Genomic DNA, 27,259 nt, shown 5'->3' with positions numbered 1-27,259 from the left:
CAAAAGAAGACATCACAGCATCCCCATTTGCTGAGAGCCATCACAGAAATCATGGGAAGCCAACAAGATGTCTATTCTGAAACCTGTCTACTTGTCCTGATGCCTTTCAGCATAAAATGCTTCTACATTCTCTATGCAAATGAAACACACCCCTGGGCATATACAATGAACAGGGACATTTAATTTTATACTAGGGGAATGAAGAGATGGGATAGGAAGATAAGTATCAAATTGTTGCTTTGAGCTTTTTACAGTAATTCCTCTCTGCTCCCTTTTTGCCTTTCCTGGCCTTTAGTGGACTGAGTCTTCTCCATCATCGTTAGATCCTTTTGCTTTTAACCCATGTCAATGGCTTCCTAAGTTAGGGTACAAACTCCAGAACAACAAACCCCAGAATGTTTATCTAGATTACGTTTCAAAATGCAATACAGGTTGAGCATTCCACATCTGAAAATCCAAAATGCTCCACAATTCAAAATGCTTTGATCACCACTGACATGATGCTCAAAGGAAATGCCCATTGGAGCTTTTCAGATTTCAAATTTTCAGGTTTGGAGTGCTCAATCAGGAAAGTATAATGCAATTATGCCAAAATTCCCCCCGCAATAAAAGGCCAAATATCTGAAGCACATTGGGTCCCAAGCTTTTCAGATAAGGAATACTCAACCTGCCATATAACGAATAGTAAATAGCATGCAATAGTGTAAAATGTAAAAGTTCCTTTTGTATGAAGACAAAAAAATACAAGTTATTAGAGAAGACTCATTTGAGCTCTGATGTTTAGCAGTTGCTGTCTCTAGATCACAAATTAAATCACCGTATTAAAATCATTACGGGGCCAGTTTCTAAGCCTTTCTGTGTGCACTCGCGTTCCTGTGTGGGTTTCATTAACCAATGAGAAAAGGAAAAGGTTGGAGTTCTTTACTGGTGTTTGTATTATCTGTTGATTGTTTTCCTGAGTGTTTTTTCCAGTCCAGATTTAGAAGCTCGAGAATGAGGACCACCACTTCCACGTCTATCACAGGCTCTTGGAGCCTCGTTGACATTTCCAGGAGAATAAAGAGCACACTACTGGAGAGGCTGTAGCATTTCTTCAACATCTGAATGCCATTATTCTATGTTTCCATGATTCTAATTCTACTCCATGTTCTAATGCATGCAATTAACTCACTGGAAAATGGTCTTTCTTGATCTGACTGCTGAGGATAGAATGTGAAAGTTTCTGATCACAAACTTTGATGAATACAGGGATGATTTCACTTCCTCTCCTGTATTTCTCCACATTGCAATTGTCAGTTATTATTTTTAACACAAGTAAGCTTCCTATTTATCCTGATTATAATGATGTTATAGGGCTCTGTTTTGCACTTTCATGCCTATTTTAGGAACGGATAGGATAGAGACAGTTAAACCCAGTGACAATCACTGCAGTCCTCCCGGGAGTGTTCTGGGAAGAGGTGCTATATAAACACAAAGCATTCTGCAAAAATGGTTGTATTCACCCTCATAACATCTCATGAGGTGGATGCACTGTGAACATTGTTAATATAAAGCTGCTAGTGCCACAAATAGAACAGAGATGATTTTCTCTCCCTGCATGAGAAATGACACCACTTTCCTCACATTTCTTAAGAGGAATTATCCATTGGATTGCTTTGTGAAAGCCAGCCTTGCATGTATTTGTCTGATTGTTCACACATGTTACCTAAAGACTTGTTTGAGACAAAAAGCAATATCCTGGGCTTAAAAGTCTATACATGTACAGGTGCTTCCCACTGCAAACCACTTTGGAAAAGGTTAACATGGGATGCCAAAATAAAAATGGGTAAAACTGTTTATTAGAGAAGAAGAGCATCTGTTGAACAATGCTATGAACACCTGTTACCTCCGGACGATCACACCTTCTAATTGCGGGTCCTTGGCATTACTCATCACTGCCTTAAACATTTTAATCAAGATTATACTGTAACAACATGAATTTTATCTTAGCAATAATGATCAGAAATGGTAGGCAATGTCATTGAACCTATTATCAATAAATGAATGAGGAAGTTGACTCTTCTGTAAGGCCAATCCCCTTGGCAGATCATGTAAAAAATATTACTGGGCTACCCCGGTGAAATGTCAGAGCATCCCTAGAGGGCAATTCCTGGTAGCATCAGAAAGAGTACATAAAGAGATATAAAGTACAGGCTGCTCATAAAGCGTTATCAAGAAGCCGTCTGAAAAGAGAAATTCAACAAAAGGGATATTTTCATTGGAAAATGCCCTCTTCTTCAGGGCTGATATGGAATGCGGGATTTTAAAACAAAGTCCATATCCAGGAAGGTGGAGACGCTGGCTAATTATCAGATGTGCTAATTAAGAATGTCATTGTATGATTTGATAGTATTTTATTTGGTATGTTTAATTTTTAGGTTCATCATCTATTGAAAGCCACATCAACATTTTTGGTTATTAAAATGTGCACACATGACCAGCTGCACACAGACTGGGGCTAGGCTTGTATTCCTCACCCACTACTTGTGAAAAGTCACAAGTACATTAGTTGAAAAGCTCTCTGGCTGGGCATGGTGGCTCATGCCTGTAATCCTAGCACTTTGGGAGACTGAGGCTGGTTGAGGACTAGCCTGGCCAACATGGTGAAACCCCATCTTTACTAAAAATACAAAAATTGACTAGGCATGGTGGCATGTGTCTGTAGTCCCAGCTACTTGGGGCGCTGAGGCAGGAGAATAGCTTGAACCCAGGGGGCAGAGGTTGCAGTGAGCCAAGATCGCACCACTGCACTCCAGCCTGGGCGACAGAGCAAGACAAGAGTGAGACGAGAGTGAGACCAGAGAGCAAGGAGAGAGAGAGACGGGAGAGACAGAGATTGGAGAGGGAGTGGGGAGAGAGAGAGAGAGAGGAGAGAGAGAGAGAGAAGAGAGAGAGAGAGAGGAGAGAGCGAAAGAGAGAGATGAGAGAGAGAGACAGGAGAGAGAGAGAGATGAGAGAGAGAGATGAGAGAGAGAGAAAGTGAGAGAGAGAGAGATGAGAGAGAGAGAAAGTGAGAGAGAGAGAGATGAGAGAGGGAGGGGGATAGAGAGAGATGAGAGAGAGATGAGAGAGAGACGAGAGATGGAGAGAGAGAGAGACAGGAGAGGGAGGGAGGGGGGAGAGAGAGATGTGAGAGAGGAGAGAGAGATGAGAGAGAGAGAGAGACGAGAGAGATGAGATAGAGAGATGACACAGAGAGAAAGAGAGACAAGACAGACGAGAGAGACCGGAGAGGGAGAGAGGGGGAGGGAGAGAGGGGGAGAGAGAGAGACGGGAGAGGGAAGAAGGGAGGGGGGAGAGGGAGGAAGGGAGGGGGAGAGAGAGAGGGAGGGGGAGAGAGAGAGAGAGATGAGAGAGAGAGAGATGAGAGAGAGGAGAGAGAGATAGGAGAGAGAGAGGAGAGAGAGACAAGAGAGATGACAGAGAGACGAGAGAGAGAGAGAGAGAAATGAGAGAGGATGGGAGGAAGGAAGGAAAACTTTCTGCAAGAGGAGTACAAGTTTTTAACTTGTAGCGTTAAGGAGTAAACTGATTGTCTTTACAGAATATTTTGCATTGTTCAATTTGCTGCATTTTCAGAGTCCTCCTTTCAGTCTCTCACTGGACTGGCACCAGCCTGGTTGACAGAAAGTTTAGAAAATAAAATTGATCATAGAGAGATCTGTCTTTATTTCACTGCTAAATTAAGGTTAAGCAAAACTAAAGACACAGATAGCAATCTTAAAATTGTCTTAAATAAACTGGTTAATTTTATATTATAGGCAAAGGGGACATTTTCAGATCTTGGGGATAATAATTGGCTAATAGAACATTTCACCCACACTTAGGTTTGTGCATTCCTCAATTTGTAGACTAAACATGTGTTTACATCCACAGGGGACTCGTATGTGCTACCAGGAGCTGTGTTATGCTTAGCCCAACTTACTATTAAATCTTCAAAGTGCTTTCAGAGGAATTGTTTTTCTCTCCATTTTATAAATGAGGACATAGATACTTGGAGTGGTCATCCCAAGATATTTTAGGTCCTAAGTAACAGAGTTTGATTTGAACCCAAGTTTATGCCTTTTTTTTTTGTTGCTTTTTTGTTTTGTTGTTGTTGTTGTTGTTGTTGTTTGGTATTCTACCAGTGTGGACTGAACTGTTTACCAAACATTTGTTTAGATTGTACTTGTGAGACTGTAACTTGTAAGGGTTCCACGTGAGGAAGCACCAGGCTCGTTAAGGAGGCAGCAAAAGGGAGGAGAAAGCAGGGTCCAGAGGCTTTATTGTGTTTTCTTGGGAAGGAAGGGACCAGGCAGGTGAAGCAGCTGAGCAGGTTTAAAACTGGCTGGTTTGAATAATTTCAGTGAGCTCTGAACTGTCAAACAGTGACAGGGGAGGCATCCTTGTCATCCAGTACCTGGCACTGGAGCGATTTAGGGCAGGGAAATATTGCCTTGCTGTGTGAGTTAGAGGAAGGAAGTGGCTGGCGGTGTGAGCTTGGGAGTGGTTGGTTTGTATAAGGCAGGTGTGTTCACAGGCGAGTTGTTTACTATCTGTAGGAATTAGCTCTGGGAGGGACAGTCTCTTCAGGATTAGTAAGATGATCCAAAATGTCAAAGCCTCATAAAATACAGAAAATACAAAGCATAATCAATACACTGTTGTTTGAAAAAGAAAATTGTCTTTGGTTTAAGTTTGATAAATGTTGCAAACTTTGTACTTGGCTTGAATATTTACAATACCTATTAGCATAGTTAAGGTTGCATGAAAGTCTTACAGTGAAGGAAACTTTTTAACACTTTAACTCAGAGTTTCTTGTCTTGATTTGACCATTTGCAGCCAACTCCTATTAACATTAGCAGAACATTCATGTTATAAAAGCCTAGATTGGTAAATACCTTCCTTAACCAACTTTTCACATATTTTAAATTAGTGATTTATATAAATCTGTGATTGAACATTAAGCAAAACATACACCCTATACATTTTATGCGTTGAAAATAATCTATAATGTTGCAAAAATCACACCATATGTATTGGGATATTTCTGAACCATTCTCCTAATAGAATCTTTCCCCATGCAATGAAATGCATGAATACATAATCAACAATTTCCAAAATGGAATCTTCTGGAAGACATTTACGATGCAAACCACTCTTTCTCACAGACACAGAGAGTATGTGCACATCAGTATTGTTCACCTACTTATAGCAATTTCTATCATGCTAACTCCTATATCTGCTTAAAGAGATAGGAAAATGATTCTTAAGTTTAAGAACATCCAAAATGTGACCACTGAGGATTCACAATCGTGCACTGCTAGAAATAACTTTTGCCTAAATTGGACCTTCTACATATGCAATGAGACCTGATTCTGTATTATTTCATGTACTGCTAAGCCTGTGTTTCTGCCAATGAATAATTATTTTGAGTTATTAGAGGGAAAATGAAGCGTAACATTTGCATGATTTCCCTCAAACTACAGAATTGAGTCGACAATTTACAATTAAAAGGGAAAAAAGTCATCACACAATATTGAGATCTGAAGACAAAGAAATGATATTGTTTCCTTTTCTCTTCTTCCCAAGTCTTGCTGACCCAATTATTAATTTTCCAATAGTGTCATATGTCATTCAAATGGCAAGGTACTGGCACAACTTTTAGTTCTTTCAGAGTATCAGGGAGGGGGATGCCATCTTCAAATCTAAAATAATCCAGCTTCAAGGGGGAAATGGAGTGTGGGGAAGTTGATTACCTGAGATTTGGAGTTAAATTGGAGTTGAGAGAACTTTCTTCTGGTCATACCCTTCCCCAAAGAAGTCTCTTTATGGTAGATAAAAGTGAGGGCTCACTTAATTAGCTCATGTACTCATTCAATAAACATTTATTATGGGCCAGCATATACTAGGTCCATGATAGAAGACAAAGAAATTCCGTGTGCTATGGAATAAATTTTGAAGTGGAGACAAGTAATACACAAATAATTAAGCATGCAAATAAACATGAAAACATATAGGAATATATAGGAATAAATGGCACACAGAAAGCACTTTGATGTGACGGCAAGTGTTAGTTACTCTAGTTTCAGTGGTTGAGGAAAATCTCTATAAGGATATGATTACTTAGACTGAACGATAAGAAGGAACTGGGAAGAACAGTCCACTCGAATCTCTTCTCGAAGTACAAACACTGGGCAAGATTCTTTTTTTTTTTTTTTTTTTCCCTGAGATGAAGTCCCACTCTTGTCAACCAAGTTGGAGTGCAATGGTGCGATCTCGGCTCAATGCAACCTCCACCTCCCAGGTTCAAGTGATTCTCCTGCCTTAGCCTCCCGAGTAGCTGGGATTACAGGTGCCTGCCACCACTGGGCAAGATTCTTTATCATGTGAATGATACTGAGGTGCAAACAACAATTAAAATAAAATTTATGGTGTTTGGAGATGAAAACCAAGCTAATGTGATGTTTAGAAAACAGTCCCCACAAGAACAATTTATTGGGATGTTGATGATTCTCTTTGCACTTTGAGTTTTCTGTATAACATAGTTTTTAGTTATCCTTTTTCATTCTCACTTTCAAAGGTAGTTGTTACATACCCATCTTCAAATGCTTAAGAGTGAGTTTGTTTCCTTCAATTTGGGAGTTTAGGAATCTGTGACCATCTATGTCCTTTATAGCAATGATTCTCAAATTAGGTAGCATCTTGCTCACTTAGGAAACTTGTGACAATATGAATAGCTCATGTGAACCCCCCGTGATTCTTCTAAGGACTATATTTCAGTGCACAGGGCTCCAGGCTTTTACTAAGGGATTGTTTGCTATGTTTCTCTGAATTACACTCAAATTGAGAGAGCTGCACAGTGGGTCAGGAGAGCTTGGGCTATGGGTAGCTGTGTGCAGAGAAAGGGGTTCTGCTAGATAGGGGGGAGCTGGCTCTCAAATAAACCTGGTTATTGTGCTAAGTTAAGGGGGATCCACTGCTTCAGTCCTCCTCTAGAGGGATTAATGGAGGTCGTAGGTCCTTCAGACATGACTCAGAGGCCTGTTGGATGAAGCTTTGGGCTCCTGTGTTTCCATAGAAACACTCTTCTTTTGACTGTTTTGTATTTTGTGGTTACATATATGACTTAACTAAGTTAAAGATTCTGCTTCTAAATAGATTAAACACCATTGAGCTATGTGGTGAAGAAAGAACCAGGAACGATTATTTCCAAAGACCCAGTGAGGTCCACATTCATAAATAAGATTCTAGGTACCAGAAATCATAGGTGAGATCCCGGGATCCAGGCTAAATCTCCACTTGATCTTAGCCAAACGGCGGAGGAGTGATCAGGCTACATCTCTAGGTCAGGCTTGATGATGCTTGGTTAAGACACTGAATGCACAGTTATGTTTTCTTTGCACAGAAAAAGGTAAAAAGGGTAAAATTGTGACTAATAGTAATAGTAATTCCCATTTATTAAGAAACCATCACGTTTCAGGATTGCACACTTTATGCAATTTATTCCACATAACGAATCATCGAGGAAGATACTAATATTTTCACTTTCCAAGAGTATAAACTTGAGTTTTAAAATATTAAATGACTTGTTCAAAGTCTCCTGGTAGATCTAGAACCTAAACTGAGGTCTGTGTGGTTTCGGAGCTCATATTGTTAATCACAGCTTTCAATCAGACCCTACCTTAGAAAAAACAGAGCTCTTTGCCTGTTTTCAGTGGTGAAAATTATAGAAAAGGTGATGAAACCATCACGATACTTATCTCATTTCCATCATAACTTGTGTGTATTTTGAAAATTAGTCTAGATGGGCTGGGCACAGTGGCTCATGCCTGTAATCCCAGCACTCTCGGAGGTCGAGGCCGGTGGATCCCGAGGTCAAGAGATCGGGACCATCCAGGCCAACGTGGTGAAACCCTGTCTCTACTAAAAATGCAAAAATTAACCGGGCATGGTGGTGTACAGCTGTAGTCCCAGTTACTCAGGAGGCTCAGGCAGGAGAATCACTTGAACCTGAGAGACGGAGGTTGCAGTGACCTGAGATTGTGCCTCTGTACTCCATCCTGGGCGACAGAGCAAGACTTTGTCTCAAAAAAAACAACAAAAAAAATTAGTTTAGATGAACAATCTCTATTAAAGACGAGAAGGTGGAGAAAGGGGGTACATCTTTATTCTCCATCTATCTCAGATTCTAAGAGGCAGTCCTTACTTGAGGAAAAAAGCAGCAATGTAAAAAAATCAGAGCAGACAAGTGACCTGTTAGCAAGATAATGCCAGGAGACGAGTGGGGATGGGCACATTGAAGCATGAACGAGTCAAAGATTTAGAAGTCCTTCCAATTGTACCAAGCCATACCAAACCAAACCAAATCAATTAATTTAACCTATTCTTTGTGCTTTTACCTTGTCATTGCTCCTAAACCAGAAAAAATATTCAGTTGCTTCCGGTGATTTAGACTTTGCTGTGCATTCTTTTAAAATTGAAACTTTCCTAGCCAGAAATGATGGAGGTCTGCTTCCAAAAATGTCTGGGGCCAAATAAAGACCCATTCAAAGGTGTCCACGAGTTTCTGACTTCTTACAGCCACAATCCCTGCAAGGGTAGCTTCATCTGTCATTCTGATTTAATAATTTATTTAGGACGATCTCGTATACTATAGTCATGGTGAGTCCAAATACGACCAAAACATCATTTTCCTCTAATGACTATATCACTGTATTTTTAGATTTAGGCACATTTAGAGAGAGTTTTATCATGTATTACTGATTTTTTTCTCCAATCCAAAATTAAATGTAATAATGCCCTAACTGCATCAAATGCTATCAAGAGGAACGTGTACATTATCTTCTTCCTTTGGAAATAGGAATTTTCTGGTACATGTTTGTTTGAATTTCAATCGGCACAAATCAAATATCCAAAATGTGTAATATACTTAATGATAAAAATACCTAACTGCAGTTGTGAGCTTCAGCAAATAAATATAGCTTTTCATTGGCCAGATTCCAGCCTTCAGTGGGTGGACACTCGTAATGTAACTGAGAACTAAATAGCATTGGAATCTATGGTTTTTTCCCATTCAAGTCTTGGCTTTCCCGCTGACAGTCAATTTTTGTGCCACATAACCTAATTTTTCTCAGACAAAGACAGCAAATCTGATGGCTAACTTTTTTCCTGGAAGGGTATGTAAGAAAACTGTTTATATAGAATCTGGTGTCTGGCAACGTTTTCAACTGATGCTTGTCAATGACTCAACAGTAAGAAGTGAGATTCAAAACAACCTCAGGGATAATCTCATGCCTAGAGCACTACATTGTATTACAGATATTCCGAGGACAGAAATAATAAACTGCCCCATTATATGAGGGATCCATTTTCCTTGGTGAACATCAGGAATGAAAAGATTCCCCTGCTACATTGTTTTAAACATCAGTTCCTATGTCATTTGTGAACTGGCAAATTCTTTTTATAAAGGGCCAGATGATGACTTTTTTTTTCTTTTTTTGGTGTTTCAGGCCACATTCAGTTTTTATCTGATCTTTCTCTCTTTTTCTCCTTTCCTTCCTTTCTTCCCTCTTAAAAATATGAAATCATTCTAACTCAAGGGTCATATAAAAGTCTGTGGAGCTCTTAATCCTATTTATTTTTTAGGAGTACTAGGTCATAACAGCACTCGGCCTAGAAAACTGCTCAGTCAAAAAACTAAGACAGGGTGAGGATGCAAATGTGATTGATGAGGTTTATAATTAAGAAGGGATTAGCTTCAAAATTCTGGGTGACTGAATGCCCACCAGATGTTTCTATTTTCTCTACCTACTTAGCTGTGACTATGACTTAGGCAAACCAGAGAGATGAAACACTTCTGGGCCCACCCATTGTATTTTTGCTGTCATGCAAAAACTCTCTGAATCAAAGGCAACACCAGTACTGGGGTGGGCAGAATGGTATTCTCAGTTCTCCATTCTTTCCAATAACCTTAATTTAAAAATATGATACATGTATGCCTCCCCCGCAACCCCATCTTATGGAATGTGCTACAGACGTGTAGCTGAAACTTCTAATCAGAGGCCAGGCTAAGAATGTGGACTGGTCACTGTTCTCAGCCTCGTGGTTTTATTCATTATATATTTGTCCATTTTGAAGAACAACAGAAATGATGTGTAGGTTAACTAGTTTGACTTATCTGTCTCCTTCTGCATTTGTACAGATATCTGAGTTGGCTGTGATAGAAATAAAGAAATAATATCTTTAAGTTACCTATATTTCTGGAATTTTTTTACATAAGAATAATTTCGATTACATCACTTGTCCTTATAATACCTGACTTACCAAAGGATCACTTTTTAAAGCAGTATTAGTCACTAAATGAACCATTCACAAAATGAAGAACAGTTAAGTTCCTTGAAGCTAGTTCCTTGAAACATTAAAGGTCAGAATGGGGCCAACACTGAGAGTTTGCTAACTCTGTAGGAAAGAACACAAGGAATATAGAAAAATCATAGTATTGAAAAATAAAAAAAAAACCAGTATGATTGAAGAATATGCAAAGGTTCTCATTTAAAAAATATTATATATTCAGAAAATGCCGTAAGAAATAAATTTACATTTTCCCACCAAGAAGTTGGATATCTGTTAGGGCATTTGATGCTTTTTTTTTTTTTTTTTTTTTAACTTGCTTGCCAACAAGTATATTTAGTGCAGATTTTAACTTACCATGAATATCTTTGGGTTAAAGATATTGGAGAGTAGGATAAGGGCATAACTACCATCCAAATACAGATGTTAGGGTCCCAGCCAGATGGCATTACTTTGATACCTCCTTTCCTGATTTTTGGATTAAATCCCCCTTTCCCCGCAGATGTGAATAGACATCACAATACTGTTAAGATTCTCAGCTTGGTAATAAAAGACAGCCTTGAAATTCAAGTAGCCCTTCGCCTCTGCACACTTAGCTCTCAAATATTTTCTCGACAGTAAACATAATGTTGAATAATTCATACCATGTGACTGAACCTACTTGTTCAGAGGGGGAAGAGCCGTATGATTAAAGTTAAATCAGAAATTAGAGATATAAAATGATAAATAATCTTCCCTTGTAAACACAAACGGCATTACACTGAAACACGTTGAAATTATGTGGTATTTGCCCAGAATGTTCTTGAGTTTGAGGAAATTTCCCAGAATATCTGTCAATTACTCCTAACTAAGCTGTGCTAACCAGCTCTTTGCCTTGGAATGTGTATTCAAGACAACAAAAACCCAGCAGTCTCTGCAGTGGAAAGCCGCAGTCTCCAGTTAACTTTAGCAGAACCAGGTGCCAAAATGGCTCAGAAGCGATGGTATACAAAATAAAAAGGTGTTGTCGATAACCATTACAAAAGAAAGAGCTACACAGCTTAAAAGTGGAGTTCAGAAAATAATAAAAGGAAGAAAATGTCTGCCCACTCAAAGAAAAATGCACTCCATGATCTTAATTGTTTACAATTGAGAGTTTAAGCGTTCATTATTTAAAAGTTAAGCCTTTTATGCGTAAAAAATACAGAGAAGGCCTGAGCAAAGTGTTAACAAGTAACTAGAAGCACTTCTTAGCCTCAAATGACCTATGAGGACAATGTATATGGAACACAATTGGGGGCAACTGTTTTAATTACTGCATGACATGTTCTTTGTCTTCCTACTGATGGATTCATTATATTTGTTTTCCAGAAAGAGGCCCTCAAATTATATAATTGAATATCCCTGTCTTCCCAAATAATGATGCTACCCTGAAAACTTGATCTGGAAGTAGAAAATTACTTTTTTTTTTTTTTTTTTTTTGAGTGTCCAACACAGGAGCTCAAACAATTCTGCCGATAATTGTAACCTTGGTCAGTCAGTGCCTTCACCAATTTTACATATCTCTTTCCATATGAGTGAGACATGGGCAGATTAGTGTGTTAGAAAGAGTCCTGGGTCAAAGTTTCAGGGGACATGAGATATAAGACTAGACCATCAGGAACCCACTGAAATACTACTGAGAAAATTCTGTAATCTCTTTCCATCTATCTGCTTCATTTTGAGTGAGCATATAACAACTGCCCCTCCCAAAATCAGAGACATACAGGATAATGTACCTGGACATCATCAAATGTGTTCACAAAAAAAGTGCTCTAGAAATATAAAAGTAGGGAATGGTTCCACATATGACTTATAAGAATCTTTTTCCAATAAAAACAATTCCTGAAATGTTCCTTGGAATACTACTTTGGGCTTTCTGAACTTGGCATCTTCTCAGTCTGCCTGCTCTCCATCTTTTCCAAAGAAAGCATTATCCTATTGACCTGTGTGTTAAAAACATAATTCCCAATTCACCAGTGAACATTTCAGATCTACTACTAAAGTAAGTCCTCTTTTTTACTTAAGTTTAAGTTTGTCCTCTTCCCATTATTTCCACTGCTAAAGTCTTAGTCCTGACCTCGTCACATCTGATAGGAGTCACCTGACTGTTCTCCTTGCTGCTACATGTTTCTTCCCTACAGTCTACTCTCCGTAGAACAGTCACAACAATCCTTTTTTTTAAAAAAAAAGTCTTCAGTTCAAACCCTGACTGGTGACTCCCTCTCCTGCAGATAATTGTATCCTATGTACTAATAACCCCCACAGCAGGGGGTGACAAATTACCTTTTCTGTATGGCCTGCAGGTTAGGAATAATTTTTCCAATTTTACAGTGTTGTCACACAAAAATTATATTGGATTCAAATTTCAGTGTGCATAAATAAGTTTTACCGCCAAACTGTCATGTTTACTTATTTATATATTGTGTATTGCTGCTTTCATTCACATTAAAACACAGAACTGAGTTGTTGATCCACAGACATTATGGTCTGCAAAGTCTATCGTATGTTTAACTTTTCGGCTTTTTACAGTTTGTCAACTTCTGCTCAGAAGGTGTGACTTCCCTTTTTCTACCATTCTCATTGTTACTCTGCTCCCACCATGCTAACTTACTTTCTTAAGCTTGTTCGTGCTATGGTATTATTTTGTCCTTTTTCCCCCATTTTTGTGGAGAATGGGGTCTTGCCATATTGCCTAGGCAAGTCTCGAACTACTGGGCTCAAGCTATTTTCCCACCTCTGCCTCCTTAAGAACTGGGATTACAAGCATGAGCCACCGCACCTGGCCTATGGTACTATTTTATATGTTGTTTCCTTTTACCCTTGGATACTATTTCCCTGAATATCCCAGGACTTCTTTCCTCACATTATTCTAGAATTTAATTGTTACCTTTCTGAGGGAGGGCTTCCTTGACCACCGATAGGAAATAGCACTGTTATAAAAATAAGAACAGGACACAAGTAGCTTGTTTCTAAAATATAATCCCTGGTTTGTCTGAATTCAAACCATTCCCGTTTAGATGCTGAACTTTTTCATTGTTAAGACTCAGTGTTAAATATCAGATATTTAATAGTCAATAGCTCAGATGTAGTTTAGAGGATGAACTAGGAGTGGAAAATGACATGATTCTCTTTTTCCCAGTTCTTCCAAGAGCTTACTATGTGACTCTGGATCAATAATTTGGTATAATTAAGCCTCACTTTTTCTTTCAATGATTGAATAATTATTTCCTATGATCATCATAGTAAATATGATGGTTAACCATAGGCATAACCATTACATGAAACAAATGACTCAATGAAAATAGCAAGAACAACCAAACATCCCCAGAACATTTTAAGCATGTATCATTCTCACCAGGATTTCATTTTACATTCTTAAATCCCAGACTTTTTAAAAGGCACGACTGTCTTTACAACAAACCTGCTAAGGGTATATGTAACAATAGTACTTATATTAGTTTCCTAGGGCTGTTGAAAAAAGTACCACAAATTAGATGGCTTAAAACAACAAATATATCACAGCACAGTTCTATAGGCCAGAAGTTCAAAATAAGGGGCTTAGCAGGGCACATTTCTTTTGAAGCCTGTAAAGGAACTCTTTCTTACCTTTTCCTAGATATTGGTGGTTTCCTGGAAATCTTTGTCTTTCCTTGACTTGCAGTGGCATGTAACTCTGGTCTCTGCCTTCACTGTCACAATGCATCTCCCTGTGTGTCTCTGTCTTCACATGGCTATCATCTTTAAAACACCAGTCTGATTGGATTAGGGGCCCAGCTTACTCCTGTATGATCTAATCTTAACTAACTGCATCAGCAATGACCTTATTTTCAAATAAGCTCACATTGTTAGACAATGGAAATTATGACTTCAACGTTTTTTTTTGAGGGGAGGCACAATTCAATCCACAACAGTACTCATAACTTTAGGCAGCACAAAGCTGAAGCTTCAGGAGTTTGCAGTGTCAGAAGTGAGATCCTGCAAATATGTCCATAGCATCTGGATGCAGAAGAAAATTCATAGAAGAACCCATAGAAAGGGAGAACCCCAAAATAGTAGTAAACTCGTGCCTAAATTCTCAGTTGCCAAATTACATGGGCGTAGGGGAAACCTCTAGGAGGCCAGACTAACAAAAGCAGCATTTGTGAGTTGTATGAACAGACCAGATATATTAGCAGCTGCACACCAATGAGAAGACAAACGTTGCATTAATGTCCAGGCAAATTAATTAAATACTGTAATAACAGAGCAATAATTCTCAGATGATTACAGAATTCAGTGTCATGACAATGGATTATCTTCAATGTCTAGTTTACAACCCAAAATTACTAGACATGCAGAGAAACAGGATAGTATAGGCCATATACAGGAGCAAACAATAAATAGAAACTGATTCACAATGGTCACAGATGTTGGATTTAGCAGACAACACCTTAACAGCAGCAATTATAAGTGTGTTCAAATAATTTAAAAAAGTAATATGTAATCAATACAAAGAGAACCTCCAGAGAAATAAATTTATAGAAAAATTAAAAATTTGAGAACAAAAAATTTGATAAATTTTAATAATTTACCAGAGCAACTCAGCAGATTGGAGGTGGCAGAGTAAAGATGAGTAAACTTGAAGATAAATCAATACAAATTACCCAATTTGAAGAATAAAGAGGATACACATTGATAGAAAAATAACACAGCCTGAGAGGCCTGTGGAAGAGTATCACTCAGGCTATCCAATATGCAATTGCAATTCCCAAAGGAAAAGAGACAGAAACAAGCATGAAAATGTTTTGAAAAAAATAGTTACAGAATTTCCCCCAAATTTGGCATATAACATTTAATTCAGAATCAGAAAACTTAATGAATGTCAAACAGAACTAAAACAAAACTATTCCTAAGCACATTGTAATTAAACTGCTGAAAGCCAAAGAAAAAAAATCTTGAACTCAGCTAGAGAAAACATACACATTAATTGGAGAAGGCTTTGATTGACTTCTAACTTCTTAGAAATTATGGAGCCTGGATAATATTGGAATGACAAAGCAAATGGCTAAACATTTAAACAATTGGTCAATAATTAACTCGATGCTTAGTGAAGCTATCCAAAAAAGGAAGATGAAATCAAAACATTTTTAGATAAATATAAAGTGAGAAAATTTATTACCAGGAGGATTGCATTCCAAGTAATGAAAAAGATGTTCAGGCTATATAAGTATATTTTCTTCTCTTAAATTCTTTAAAAGAGAAATGATTACTTAAAGCAAAAACAACTTATTTGTGTTTATATTGTAGATACAAATAATATATATTATTATATATATATAGCTCAAAAGCCAGAAAGTAAATGGAAATATACTTTTGGAATGTTAATGGCATTAACTCTGAGTACATTGGGTTAAGTTTAAAACAAATATTTAATCTCTAAATATTCTACTCAAGAAAAGAGGGATACTTCATAATTTAAAATGGTCAACACAGCAGTATAATGTAACAATTATAAATGTATACACACCTAATAACAGAGCTTCAAAATACATGGAACAAAATCTGAGAGAACTTAAGGGAGAAACAGACAAATATTTAATAATAAAGATATTATAACACTCTCAGTAACTGATAGAACAGATAGTACCCCCCTCAAAAAAAAAAAAAAAAAACAGGGTAGGAAAATGGATCATAAGGACAGTACCAACCTAAATGGAAATAAAATACTACATCAGATAACTGTGGAATACTCATTCTTTTTATGTACATCTGGAGTTTTCATCAAGATAAGCCATATGTTGAGACATAAATCAAAATATATTCTTGATTATTGGGCATATTGCCTGATAAATGGGATTAAATTAAAAATCAGCAATAATGAAACATCTAGAAAGGTCCTAAGTATCTGGCAATTAAATAATACTCTTCTCAAAAATCAATGGAAAAAAAGCAATTGCAAAAGAAATTAGACATTATTTTAGAAAATAAAAATGAAATAAAATTTAGAGATAAAGCTGAAGTTGTGGTTGGGTGAAAATTTATAACTCTAAAGGTATATATTAGAAAAAGAGAAAAGGACTAAATTGATTATATAGGTTTCTGCCCCAGAAGGTAGAAGAATGGATTTCCAAAGCTGTCCATGCTTTAATCTCTGAAATCTTTAAATATGCAATACTAGATGGCAAAAGAAACTTTGCAGATGTGATTAGTGGCATGGACTTTGAGATAGGGAGATTATTCTGGAGTATTTGGGCGGGTCCAGTATCATTACATGGGGCCTTAAAAGTGGAGAACCTTTCACAGTTGAATTAAAGGTATGAGACAGAAGAATGAAGAAGGGAAATTTGAAGAGTAAGAAGTATTTGACTCAGTATTCCTGCCTTTGAAGATTGAGGAGGAAGTCTACAGGTGGTGGGATATGTGTGACTTCCAGAAGGTGAGAATGGCCCTCAGCTGATAAGCAGCCAAGAAACAGGGATCTGAGTTCTACAACCCTAAGAAAATGGATCCTTCTCTAGTGTCTTCTGAAAGGACTACCGGCCCGGTGACACTTTGATTTTTGTCTGGTGAGATCTGTATCAGACTCCTGATCTACAGAACTCAAAAAGAAGAAACTTGTATAGTTTAAGCCACTAAGATTTTGGCAATTTGTTATGGCAGAAGTGTAAAACTAATAGACTCATTTAAAAAAAAAGGGAGGGTAGAACACACAAACTATCAATGCTAGGGATGACAGTGGAGATACTACTAGAGATCCTATAATAAACAGGGGATAAGGGAATATGAATATTTTATGGCCATGAAGGTTGAGTATCCCTTACCTAACATGCTTGAGACCAGAAGGGTCTTGGATTTTCTATTTTGAAAAGATTTTGGAATACAATGTTTGCATTGTAACCTATGTACTAGTTCAGAATCCCTAATCTGAAAATCTGAAGCCCAAAATTCTCCAGTGAGCATTTTCTTTCAGCATCATGCTGGGTGCTCAAAAAGTTTTGAATTTTAGAGCATTTTGGATTTCAGATTTTCAGATTAGGGATGCTCAACCTGTACTTGGGATTACTCAGATGAATTATATAAGTTCTTTGAATAACATAAATGACCAAAACGAGCATAAGGAAAAATGAAAAATTTAAGTAACCCTATATCTACTAATAAAATTGAATATTTAATTAAAAGTCTCCCCACAATGAAAAGGCCAGGCATGGGTAGCTTACTGGTAAATTCCATCAAACACTTAAGGAAGAAAAAAATACCAATTCTACACAAAACATTGCATAAAACGGAGAAGGAAGGAATACTTCCCAACCAATTTTATGATACTAGTATTACTCCAATACCACACCAAAGACATTACAAGAAGGCGAGGCGACAACTGGTATCCTTCATGAAAAAAGACACCAAATTCTTAATAAAAGTATTAGCAAATCAAATCCTCAGTACATAGAAGGACAATGCTCTTTCATTACAAAAACTCTCAGCAAACCAGGCATAGAAGGGGACTTCACCTCCTTTATGTGGTAAAGGCTCTGCATAAAAATATCTCATTCTCTGCAGTGAGAGACTAAATGTGTTTCCCTTAAGACTGGGAACATGTCAAGGATGTTCACTTTCATTATTTCTACTTAACATTTCACTCGAAGTCCTAGATATTTCAAACAGCTAAGAAAAAGGATAAAAGACAGTTGGAAAGAATGAAGTGTTTTGATCAAAAAGTTCACGGTGTATTTAGAAAATCCTAATATGAATTTAAAAATATTCACAATAACAAGGAAATTTGTTAAGATAGCAGTATAAGAGGTCAGTAAACAAACACCAATAGTATTTGTATATTATAGCCACAAACACTTGGAAAAAATTTTCACCTATTAAGAAACTAAAACATTCTGCAAGGGGTCGTCAAAGTATTCATGAAAAATGCATATTATGAAAAAATTATGCATGGATTTCCATTTATTTTGCACTGTAATACATTCATACTAACTTTTAATAAAATGCCTGAACAGGATCTGGTTTGAGTCACTATGAAAGACACAAGATGAGTTTGAAAACAGCCCCTACTAGATCAACATGAATTCTATGAAAACTGAAGCAAGAACGAATATCAAATTTAGAATGAAGCTTGGGTGGAAGAATGGTGAAATCACTGATACTTTGTGTAAAGTTTATGGGGATAGTTACCCAAATAAATTCACAAGTTACAAATGGATAACTTGTTTAAAGAAGGGATGAGAACAGTGTTGAGGATGAAACCCACAGCAGCAGACGGTCCACATCGATTTGTGAGGAAAATATTTTTCTTGTTCCTGCCCTAGTTGAAGAGGTCCAACAATTCACAGCAGGAACAATAACCAACACCACAGACATCTCAAATAGTTCACCTTATACAATTCTGACTAAGAAATTAAAGTTGAGCCAACTTTCCACTCAATGGGTGCCAAAACCATTGTAAACAGATCAACAGCAGAAAAGAGCAGAGCTTTCAATAGAATGTTTAAACAAGTAGGATGAAGATTCTGAAGGATTTCTTTGAGGAATTTTAACAGGAGATGGAACATGGCTTTACCAGTATGATCCTAAAGACAAAGTACAACCAAAGCAATGGCTACCAGGAGGTGAAAGTGGTCCAATTAAAACAAAAGCAGACCACTCAAGAGCAAAGGTCATGGCAACCGTGTTTTGGGGATGCTCAAGGCATTTTGCTTGTTGACTTTGTGGAGGACCAAAGAAAGACAGTATCTGTTTATTGTATAAGAGTGTTTTGAGAATGCCAAACCTTTATCATAGAGTCCTTCACCAAAACAATGCTCCTGCTTACGCCACTCAAACAAGGGCAATTTTGCAAGAGTTTCAGTGGAAAATCATTAGGCATCTGCCTTACATTCCTGATTTGTCTCTTTCTGCCTTTTTGTTTTCTAATCCTAAAAATTATTTAAAGGATACCATTTTTTTTTCTTCAGTTAATAGTGTAAAAAATGTTGTATTGCCATAAGTTAAATTCTCAGGATTCACAGTTCTTTAGAGATAAACTAAGTGGCTGGTATCATTGCTTATAAAAGTCTCTTGACTTTGATGGTACTTATGTTGAGAAATAAAGTTTACATCTTTTTATTTTTAACTTTTAATTCCCTTTTTCCATGACCTTCTTGAAGTCCCCTTGAACACTTAGGAATACATTTCACAACAATAGTGAAATACCTGTGTACCAAAAACTACAATCCATTGCTTAGAGAAATTAAAGAACAACTACATAAATGAAGAACAACTGAATAATTGTTTATAGATGGAAGACTCAATAGAGTTAAAATGTCAATTTTACAAATTGAATTTATATTCAATGCAATTCTAATAAAAATTTCACCAGAATTTTTACTGGGGTAAATATTTACAAGCAAATTCTAAAATTTATATAACAATGAGAACTTAGAAGAGCCAAAGCAATTTTTAAAAAGAGCAAATTGGAGAATATACAGTATCTGTTTCCAAGGCTTACTATAAAGCTAATCAATATGGTGTGGAATTAGTGAAAGAATAAATGTATAAATCCATGGGACGGATCCCAGAAAATGACCAACACATCTACTGTCAAGTGATTTTTGACAAATAAACTAAGGTAATTAAATGAGGGTAAAGAATAGTCTTTTTAGTAATGGTGCTGAAGCAACTGGCTCTCCATGTGACAAAAAAAAATTGAACCCTGGTTTTTATTTCATACTAAACATAAACATTAGCTCAAAATGCACCATAGAACTGTGAGTGAACACAGAAATTATAAAATTTATAGAGAAGCACTTAGGAGAAAAATCTTAGCATTTCCACTTTGTCCACACAAAAAAGTATGAACCATGAAATAAATTTTTATGCTGGTATGTGGTATATTGGTAATTTGGATTAATTCAAATGAAAAAATGTTGTGCTTTGAAAAGACACCATTAAAAATAATAGGAAAGTCACGTACTGGGAGGAAAGGTTTTCCACACTCATATCTGAAAAGAGGTGTCTATCCAGGAGAAAATAAAACTCCTACAACTCAATATTAAAATGACACATGGAGCCCAATAAAAATTGGACAAAATATTAGAACAGATACTTTACCATAAGCCAATGTGTACATGAAAATATGCCCCACATCATTCAATTTCAGGGAAGATTTATTAAAACCACAGTGAGTTAATACTACATACCCACTGGAATGGTTAACATTGAAAAGACTGGCAATACACAAAATGTTGGCGAAGATATCCAGCAACTGGAATTCTCCAACATTGCAGGAGAAAGCATCAAATGTTACAGCCACTTTGGAAAACTGTGGGGTTTTTTCTTATACAACATACCTCTACCATATGATCCAGCACTTTGAGCCGTTTACCTGAGAGAAACACCTAGGCCTACGTTAAGGCTTGCACATGAATGTTCATACAGCTTTACTTATAACGGTTCCCAAATGGAAAGTACCCAAGTATTCATTCACAGGTGAACAGATGAACAAACTTTTGCTTATTTATATAGTGAAATACTACACAGCAATAAAAAATCTACTGATGTATGCAACAGTATGTATGAATCAGAAAGTCAGTATGCAAAATGAAAAAGCCAGACATAAAATCCATACTGCATAATTCCATTTATATGACATTTTATAAAATGTAAATTAACCTGTAGTGACAGAATGCATATCTGAAGGCCTGTCTGAAGGCCAGGTGTGGAGGCAAGAGTCACAGTGACACAAGAAACTTTTGTATGAATGGAAATTCTCTGCAGCTTGATTCTTGTGACTTCACAGGTGTATAAATCAATGAAAGCTCATCAGATTGCTTAAGTGCTACTTTAAAAGGTACACAGAAATATCAGATTATGCAATGTTGTTTAAGGGGAAAGACATTCTCTTTTTTTTTCTTGGATCACATGTAAGAAGCATTTGAACAGCTGCTAGAACAGCATTCTCAACATACACGTACTATTCTGTTGCAATTTTCCTCTACAGTCTTGGGGGCATTAACATGATAAGAGAGCTGAAGGTATAAAATCATGGGGCAGGTATAACCAAACATTGATTCAACACGAATGCAGAGGTTAAGACTTAGAGCTTGTTAGCTGGTAATTGTCTTGTATTTCATTTAAACCGCAGGTGGACAAGCCCGCCATAGCCATACCTTTTCCTTAAAAGCTACCCATCTTCCACTAGGATGGAATAACAGAATTATAGTGTTGGATGAGGTCATTTCCTCTGTGTAAAGATGAGGAGGACAGAAGTCTAAGTAGATTACAAGTGACAAAGGCAGTGGGTGATGAGAAATGGGACTTGATACCTCTTGATACCTCTTCAGCACTTCCTGCCCATTTTTATTTTACAGTAAAAACACACACAAAATTACAGCTGTTAAGACTACTTATATCAATAAGATTTCTTTAAAAAAAAAACACAGGAAATGGAAAACATGTGTGGGTATAGGTAAAGAATTGAAGCAAATGAGAGAAGCAAACATTATACCAGCTCCAGATACTCAGAAATAAAGTTACAACTGTTCTTGATCCCAATAGCCTGACACAATGCTAAGGTCATCATAGACTAATCAATCAAATTACATGTTCTAGTCTACCTGCTGCATTTCTTACTACATTGTAATTCCCCTGATGACCAAGACATGGCTTTTTTGTTTTTCTTGTTCCCTACAGATTCTGACATACTTCCTGTCACATAGTTGATCCTCAGTAAACATTTATAATAAATTGAGCAAATGTCAAATGTCGTATTTTCAGGGAGCAATCCGTATACTTTCATGTTGCCTTTAATGTTTATTCTGGCGTCATATATATTTTTGTCCATATGTCTGTGTGTAAAATAACAATGTGTATTCTCGTCATAAGGTATTTTCTATTTCAACACCTGTGCAAGTAGAAGGTGAAAATCCTTCCCAAATGCCGCAAGAGCTCATGGCAAATGCAGAACTATTGTTAAGGAAAATTTCTCCTGAGACTGTAATGTCATAGCACTTCAGTAGGGAAAGAAGAAAAGACATACTGATATTATGTACACTTAGGTAAAAGGATCTGGGGGTATTCCTGACTTTATCTATTGAAAAAATAGGGTAAAATCTAACTAACATAATTTCAGTGTTATTCACTATTTTATGAATGGGGGAAGCATCATTTTAACTTCAGCAATATATAGTATTATGGACTGATTACTATTTCAAATGACAGAGTCCTACAGTGAAACCCCTAATTTTACATTGCGCTCTGCAAAAGATGACGGCCGCTCTTCACATTTAATGGTGTTGCTGGCTCGGAATCTTGTTAACACTCATAGTCTGAGAGGTTGTGCTTATCCTTTCTTATGTTAAGCCAGAAAGAAAAATTTTCAAAGATCTGTTGGCCTTTATTTTCCACGTACGGGATTTTGGTCAATTAGAAAATTACAAAGAAGAGGCACCTCAATTTGGAAATTTGAGAATTTAATAGAATGGTAAAATTATAAAGAAATGAATTTTTTCCCATAATAAAAAAACACAAGTGCTGCGGTTTCACTTGCATTTAGCTCTTTGTAGCTATTTCTAGTCACTGATTCTATGGAAAGTCGCTAAGGAGTTAGTTGCTTGTTACTGGGCAACAATTTATTCCAATTATAATGGAAATGTTGCTAATAGACAGTTACTGGTGGATAAGAACAGATTTTAAAAATGAACTATTAAATCCACAGCATTTTCTCTTGTTGTGAAGAGGCAGAAATTATTCTAACAATTGACACTTTGTAATGTTCTAAGGTCTTTTTAGACATTTCAAGAGCTCTGGGGGCACCGGTGAGGACCCAGGGGCATGGCATGTTCAGAGCTGTTAAATGTAGAGTGACACAATTAGATAGAATAGCTACAGAGACCGGAGACCAAATGTTACCAGCGTATGGAATGTCACTTTCTCTATAAGATGCAAATGGCATACAACCTTCAAAATGCATAGGAGTTTTTTTGTTTTTGATTTTTTTTTTTTTTAGAAAAAGGTTTTAATGGACATTCGGTAACTACATTCTGTTTTTGACCACTTTCCCATTACATTTCTAGTGATCTATTCAAAATCAAAAGACAAAAAATAAAAAAATAAAAACTACACCAGTTTACAAAGAACAATGGTGGGACAGCAAAATCTATTCCTTGCTGTTTCACATGTGGTTTTAAAGAAAACAAACAACCAAACAAACAGAGAAAATTGTAGTTCCTAAGTTTCTTGACCCAAATCCAAGCAGACTCATTGACAAGCCTAAACCTCTCCATGTGTCTTCCTCCTTCTGAGGCTAAAATATGGATAAGCTCAAAGTTTGACACATGGATCTATTTTCAAATGACATGTTTGGTGTACGAAAAAAGAGATGTCTATGTGTTTTTTCCTTCTTTATAATATTAAGATGTGATATAAAATATACTAGCCAGAGCTGCATTTTTCACATGAGCAAAAGTTACAAGCAGAGAAGGAATGGAAGTTCGTCGATTGTAGGATATGTAACCTTGAGAACTTCATCTTATAGCCAAAAGTCACACATTCTGAAATGTCTTAAATGATCTGGTCAGTGCTAAAGGTAGTAAGAAAATCTGGTTGCTGCAAATTTACACTATCTAATTTCAGTTATTCCCCCACCACAGAGTAAGAGGCAAGCACATTCTCAGCAGCCGTTCCAGGCAGAGTATACACAGAAATACTTGCTGAATTTAATTGGGTTGAATTAAAATTTGTCCTTTTGAAGAATAAAGTTGGCATCGCAAGTACAAGGTCTGCAAATGATGTAGGTTCTTCTTAGTTGGCCGTCTAATGAACTCCTGACTAGTTACACATGAAAGGGATTCAAATGACTTTACTGAGCACTCATTTTAGTCTGTTTCATTATCTGAACTAAGGAAGTCTAGGACAATTAGCGATCCTTAAAAAAAAAGTTTCATCATTGCACTTCCTGTTTGATGAGTAAACAGCAAACCCCTTATGGTCTGCAAGGTACCTATTAAAACCCGTAACATCCCTGGAAGGGAATAACTTGGAGAAAGTCAAGAAATCTTTCTGACAGGACACCGCAACTCCAATCAACCAACAACTCATTGTCATAGTGCGACAATCTTAGCCCTGTTGCAACTGGGCAAATAGTCCCTTTGCAGAGAGAAGCATCATCGGGGTAGACAGGAATGCTGTTATTAACCATTAGAAGTATGACACGAAGGTCGTACATCAGGCTATTACACCTTTTCATTACATGCTAACCCCTCACGGCAGGGAAGCCACGCTTATGACTGCATTAGACAGACAAAGCCTTCAGCTCTTTAAAAAAAGAAAAAGCAAAAAAAAAAAAAAAAAAAAAAAAAAAAAAGATGAAAAAAATTAAACTCGTTTTCTTACCAGCACGTTGCAGCACCAACTCGCTCACAGGAATGTTGCCTTTTACAGGTTTCTCTTTTAATTATCCTAGAAGCAGGGAGAAAAAAAAAAAAAAATCAAAAAAAAAAAAAAAAAAGGCAAAGAAGAAGCAGGGTGGTTAAATTAGCGTGCTGGAATCTTTTCAGTTTGTCGCAGAGTAGAAAAATAAAAAAAGGAAAAAAAAGGCTCAGTAATTTAAATTTGCTCTCAGTTCAGGCTGCAATGCTGGGTCCCGCCCCTTCTTCCGGCTGGGTTCCACTACCTGTAAGGCTGGAACTGACAGCCACTGTGCAAACAAAAAAAGGCAACAAGCATGCTGGGACCATTCTGTCTGCTGTTTGGGTCTCACTTGCCCTGACAACTAAAAATCATCAGTGGAAAGGTATTCTACATTTCTTATTTGAGGTATCTTATTTGAGGCATTTGCATGTAATTCCCATTCATTTTAATTGATACACCATAGTACATGATGTTGGGGTTTGATTACTGTTTGGGGTGTTATTTTTCTTTTTCTAAACGTCTATAATAATAATTATTAATACTATTTTTACTATGACTGTTTAGTGACATCTTGTGCATTTCTTACCGTTCCTGTCTCCTGCTCCAAAACACATTCCCTCCTGTCTTTTCCTTTAATTCCTAAACATTGAAATTTCTAGGAATATAGAGATGGAAATACTAAGATTACTAAGGTTTCCATTTCTCCTCTGACTCTTTTTTTGGGGATGGTGGGAGGGCTACAGGGAGGTGCATCATACTAAGAATAATTTAAGGGACAGAGGGCCCAGGATGAAGGTCCCATCAACCCCAGAAACTTCTAGGAAGGATGAAATATTCAAATAAAAAAGTCTCTACAACTAAATGCAAGAAGTTTATTTTCAAATTTATGTCCTGTGCAAATAATTAAAAATAATGGAAATAAACTTGGTCTCCATTGACAATTTTACCTAAGGTGTCTCCTATAGAAAACCACTTTAATTTTAGCAACAAAAACCTGTTACTTAATGTGCAGCATATTGCAAGCGTGTAACAGAGGATTATGAAAGAGAATAAACTCCATCCTTCTTCTGTCAGGATGTAAATTGCTTATGCAGAATTTTCAACAAGTTTTGTGTGTGTGTGTGTGTGTGTGTGTGTGTGTGTTGTTCTTTTCTAAATGCTCTTTTCAGACAAGGGTGTTAGCGACTACTTCGGTATTAAAGCTATCGGAAGACTGCATGTAGTAGGGAACCTCTATATATTTCCCACTTGATCTGAAGCACTGCTTTTATAAGGGTTTATGGTACTGGTGCTCCTATTCAAGTCTGGATTTTTCTCTGATCATCCTACTACCCTAACTTGAGAGTACCCTGCTGACTGATCTGTCATGTCCTATAGCTGGGGGTGGGTTGCTAAAGAGTAAAATATATAATTGTACACAGCTCTTCACTGGTGGCCAAAGACACAGAAGAGGGTTACTCTTGACAACATGACTGTGCTTAATCTACTTTTTAAAATAAACTATTATTTACCTCTTATCCCTAACTCAAGCCGTTTAAATGGATTTCACCATTTCTGCACAACTTGTAGACTCTCTTAAATTCAAGGACACACTGCTTTAATGCATTACACTTTTAAAAATCAGACTTTCAAAAGATAAATGATTAACAATGTAAGTTAAATAAATATGAGTTCACTTTTTAAATTGGTAAAAATTTAGCTGTCAAATATTTGTTCTGTCATTTGAGGTCTCATCAGAAAACCAAACCAATTAAAAATGGAAAGGTCTGAGGATGCACAGAGTGAAACTCCATCTTTGTCTTGTATAACCTTTACCAGGATGATTTCTACGACTGTCAGCAATGAATGCCTTTGCTCACTTCCTACTAACAGCTGTAGCATAGAAAAAAAAGGGCAGGTCAAGTACTCAAGTAGCCATGTTAACTTCCCAAATAGTTAGGCAATCAGCTTTAATGAAACAGTGGTAAATTACATCAATGTGCTAATTATAGGACTTTGTCACAGCATAAGATGCAATGAAACAACCCATGCCTTGGCTTGGAAAGTGCTATGCATAGATTATTTCAAAGGATTTAATTGAAGAGAGATTTTATTTTCCTGAAGCATTCTACAGTTAAGTGGCATTCTTTCAATCCTTTCTCTTTTAAGACTAGTTCTAGACAAAAAAAAGAAAAAAAGAAAAAAAAACTGAAAATAATGACTTAAAAAGTATCTTATTACAAATATGACTAATTTACCAATATTAGTTACTTTGGTATAATTGTGAACATAACATATTTAGAACACGTTAGAGAATATCAAAACATCCAGAGTGGCATATACTGGTTTAAACTCTGAATGTCTATTTTAAATGAAGAAATAATACTTTTACGTTCATCAATGCTTATTGAGTTCAGTTAGAAAAATACTAATTTTTTAAGAGACAGAGTCTCATTCTGTTGCCCAGGCTGGACTGCAGTGACACGATAAGGGCTCACCGCAGCCTCAAAATCCT

At 36.8% G+C, this 27,259-nt stretch overlaps 1 protein-coding gene across 1 annotated transcript in view; it reads right to left on the bottom strand.

The window, feature by feature from the left end:
- Positions 1-24,797, bottom strand: part of CELF2 (CUGBP Elav-like family member 2) — an 866,615-nt gene extending 841,818 nt beyond the window's left edge. Inside the window, exon 1 of the mRNA XM_073018718.1 lies at positions 24,748-24,797. The gene's annotated coding sequence lies outside the window, so the exon portion shown is untranslated. The remainder of the gene's footprint in view (positions 1-24,747) is intronic.
- Positions 24,798-27,259: the final 2,462 nt, after the last annotated feature.

This window comes from Chlorocebus sabaeus, chromosome 9 (genome assembly GCF_047675955.1).
Source record: "Chlorocebus sabaeus isolate Y175 chromosome 9, mChlSab1.0.hap1, whole genome shotgun sequence".
NCBI lineage: Eukaryota > Metazoa > Chordata > Mammalia > Primates > Cercopithecidae > Chlorocebus > Chlorocebus sabaeus.
Note: the sequence above shows the minus strand (reverse complement) of the source record. Positions and strands in the feature narration are given on the sequence as shown.